Genomic DNA, 3771 nt, shown 5'->3' on the forward strand with positions numbered 1-3771 from the left:
CTCTTTCCCAAATCCCTGCTCTTTGGCCTAAGAGATTGGGACTTCTTTCCACCTGTACAGTCTTTCCACATGTACCCTGGGGCCAGCAGAGGGGTGGTGGTTACAGGGCTCACTACCCAAGCAGCATCAGATGAGAGGACATAGGTAAAAATTAACCCTAGGAGTCTAAAGGGTCAGAACGGTCTCTATTGCTCTGACCAAAGGCACTTCTTGGTCAAGGACCCCCAACTCCAGGTTGGAAGTCAACCTGGAAGTCCTGGTTTCATGGATGAGATGGTGGGGGCATCTGTACTTGGGTCAGAGCCTGAGCTAAGAGGCAAAAATATTGTCATAACTTTTGGACCTGACATGTACAGTGGTGTAAATTTGGTAGCTGGGGGGCAGGTGGAAGCCTATGGGCAGTCACAAAGTGTGACTGGATGCTTCATTTGGGGACTGGTTGATAGCCCTCCTCACTCCCCATAAAACCCCAGGATCCTCTACCTGATCTATGCTTCCCTGCCTCTACAGAGGGGTCTGGGCACCCCTACAGAGAAACACTCACCCCACCCTAGGCCTCACCTTGTGCACCTGAGCTTCTCAGGGCCTCAGCCCTGATGGTGGGGTCCTCAGTGCCTTTAAGCATAGCCAAGATGTCCAGCAGGAAATGCAAACTCTCCTGCTCCTCTGGGGTCAATGCTTCTGGCCCCTTGTATTGGTAGAGAGAAAGGAAGGATAGGGTCTCAAGGGCCAGAGTCTCGGGGCTGCAATCAGGAAGTCCCGCCTTAGCACTCCCAGTCCCCAACTGTGGGTGAGCCCCATCTCTGCCCCATCCATGGTTGAGGATTAGTTGTTCACTCTTAGGACCAATCCAGCCTCATCTTCTGCCCAAGTTGTCTTCTACAGCTTCTCTAAAGCCAGCAGTGTTGGCCCCCCGTGTGCAGGTGGGGCCAGGCCTGTGTAAACAGAAGCCACTTCCACGAAGAAGCAGAGCCCAGCCTCCAGGGATGACATGGGCCTAGGTGTGTCCTGGAAAGAGGATACCTCTCTGGTGATGTCCAGCCTAGAGGTCAGCACAAAGTGGAGGACAAAAAAAGGTAGGTCCACCCCTAGTCTATGTCCCTTCCACACATTAGAACTGTGGGGATGATATGCGTTCAGGGAAATGGTCTGGGGTACCTAGCTTCCTGAGGGGAGGCTGATCCTTTTGCCTCTTGGTACCCAGAATGTCCCAGATGGAACTCTCTGGGATCATTCATCAGGGCCAAGTCTGACTTGTCCTGGACTTTGGTGGATGCTGACCATCCCGGGCATAACTGGGATCAGATGAGATGAGGTTGGAGAGACCACAGGGCCGTCCCAGGACCCAGCCCTTCCTCTCCATTTGGCATCTTTTATATCCCTTAGTGATGGACCCTAGACCCATATCCACCTGAGCAGAGAGATCTGGTGAAGATCTAGATGTGAGTGAGGCCAGTGGCCTTGAAGGGATCACCCCAGGAGGGAGTCTATGTGCCAGGGAGAAAAGCCAAGGCTGGGTCTTGAGGAGCCACTTCCTGGGGAAGGAGAGGAAGCAGGGCCTGTAAAAGCCTCTAAGGGGCAGGACAAGCAGCAGGAGGAAGCCAAGGTCACAAGGGTGGGTGAGGCTTTGAAGAGGCCAGAAAGATTTCAGTTGAGAAAAAGATGATAGCCGCCCCACCCCGCCCCGTTTTAGCTATATGGTGTTCCATGGTGACTTTGGCAATACCAAGTTTTGGGGAGCAGTGATAGCAGATATAAGTTGGCCAACACCAAGGCAACAGAAACTGTGAGAGAAGATGACTTCAAGAGTTTGACTGGAAGGATGGGGACAATGGAAGGACTTGGGGTGCTGGGAGGTATCTAAAGGCAGGAGGCTTTTATGTGCTTAATTACTGGAAAGGAGAGGGGAAGGGGCCTGGAAAGGGAATAGTGGGAAGTGTGAGGGGGTCTGCAGGACAGTGTGAATACCATATGGAGGAAGGTACCAGTGACTGGCCTAACTGAGGAGCATGTTGGGGGCAGAGTGGAGTGGGAGGATGGAAGCCTTCTTGCCAGGATCTGCAACCAGCCTTGGCACCATTTCCATGCAGGCCGTCCAACTCCATCTGCCAGCCCCTGAAAAGGACTGAAGACTCTCTCTCTGGTCAGAATGCTCTGCCCACCCTCTAGGCTGGCCAGAAGTCAGGCAGGCTAGGGTATTCATGTCTCCAAGTTGCTCTCAACCCATGACTGATGGAGATTTGAGAATGAATACCTTAGCATTCCCTTGCTCTGATGGGAACAATAATGTGAGGCCCATGTTCTACAAAGGCTCCCAGAGTCCCCAGCAGGATTTGGTGCTTGTTGCCCACAGTGGGAACTTGTTTGATGACACACCCCTTTATTGGCTGCTTTCCCTGTCTCCTTGCCACTCCTCTACTGGTGCTTCTTGTCCTCATCTCCCACATTAACTATATGCACTTGTATCTCAGTCTCCTGGTGTGCTTCTGGAGAAAGTGAGGCAGACGCTGTCCATGAAAGAGGGACAAATGGTAGCAAGCACAATCACGAGGACTTCTCATAGGTGACCACTGACCTGTACAAATGGGCCCCTAGCTCACAGACTTAGCCAGTACTCTTGATGCTCAGAAGATAGGATGGGCCAGGGTCTGGGTCTGAAGTAGGTCTGCCTCTGTGACACCAACTTGTTCTCGCCTGACCCCGGAGTTGGCTAGAGGCAGGCCCAGGACCCTGAAGATGGACAGTCACAAAGTGCCTTGGGTCCCAGAGTAGCTCAGGCCTCAGGCCCTGCAGAATAAGCCCAGAGTGACCTGCCTGGGAGGTCCCCTGGCCTCTGACTCTTCATCACCTGCTCTGTTACCCTCCCCCACAAAAATTGCCCCCACCCATGCCTGTGGAAGGGCCTGTCAAGGACAGAGGCTGGCACTTTCTGCTCCTCCACCCCCTGCTACCCTCAATGTGCACCACAGAACCTGTTCTGTGCCCTCATCCGTGCTTGGGGAAGGGCGACCAAGCCGTTGCCCCCACCAAAGGCCCAGGACATACCCTAAGAGGCCTCCAGGGGGCGCCGCCGAGAAGCCTGTCGTGGGCTCTTCGGAGCGCAGCGGTGGTGGGCAGGCGCCCGCTTCTCAAGCCCCCAGGTTCTGCTGGCCCGCCCCTTCGCCGGTGCTCGCAGGCTGGGTCCTGCTGAGAACGGCTCCCACCATACACGTGTCGTGCGGCCCACCGCTTCTTCCTTTCTCCCCCAGTCCGAGGTCGGACCCAAATCCTGGGCAGGCCCAGCGTCCACATGTCCGTCTGTCTGTTCACCGGTTTCCGTGTGACCATGGGTCGGCGCGCCCTGCTCTGGCCACGGCAGGTGCGGGGTTAAAGCAGGGGGGAGGTTTTCCTGAGTCGTGAGGGGGGACGAGGGGCGGACCCTGTCCAGCCCCGCCCCGCGCCGGAGAAGAGCCGGAGCCCCGCCGGAGCCCCACCGGAGCCCGGCCTCAGACCCAGCCAGAGCAGGCACCAGCGGAACCGGAACCGCGGACCCTGCGCCCCGGCGGCGCCGGAGCCCCGGCCGGTGAGTCCCGCGGGAGCCGCGCTCAGGGGAAGTTTAGGGCGCGGGGTGTAGAGCCCCAAGCGCGCTCGCTCGGACCCGCCCCCCGTTCCGCGAGCTGGAAGTTTGGGGCCGGGAGGCCCTCGCGCCAGGGGGTCCCAGGAGCGTGGCTCCCCGCGGGAAAGGAGAAGCCAGGGAACTTGGAATCTGTAAAGTCCAGCTGCCCATTCCTG

The 3771-nt window shown here is 56.9% G+C and overlaps 1 protein-coding gene across 1 annotated transcript in view; it reads left to right on the top strand.

The window, feature by feature from the left end:
- The first annotated feature begins 3461 nt into the window (after window positions 1-3461).
- Window positions 3462-3771, top strand: part of KLHDC8B (kelch domain containing 8B) — a 4962-nt gene continuing 4652 nt past the window's right edge. Inside the window, exon 1 of the mRNA XM_007446190.1 lies at window positions 3462-3562. The gene's annotated coding sequence lies outside the window, so the exon portion shown is untranslated. The remainder of the gene's footprint in view (window positions 3563-3771) is intronic.

Source organism: Lipotes vexillifer, unplaced genomic scaffold (genome assembly GCF_000442215.2).
Source record: "Lipotes vexillifer unplaced genomic scaffold, Lipotes_vexillifer_v1.1 scaffold491, whole genome shotgun sequence".
NCBI classification, from domain to species: Eukaryota; Metazoa; Chordata; class Mammalia; order Artiodactyla; family Lipotidae; genus Lipotes; species Lipotes vexillifer.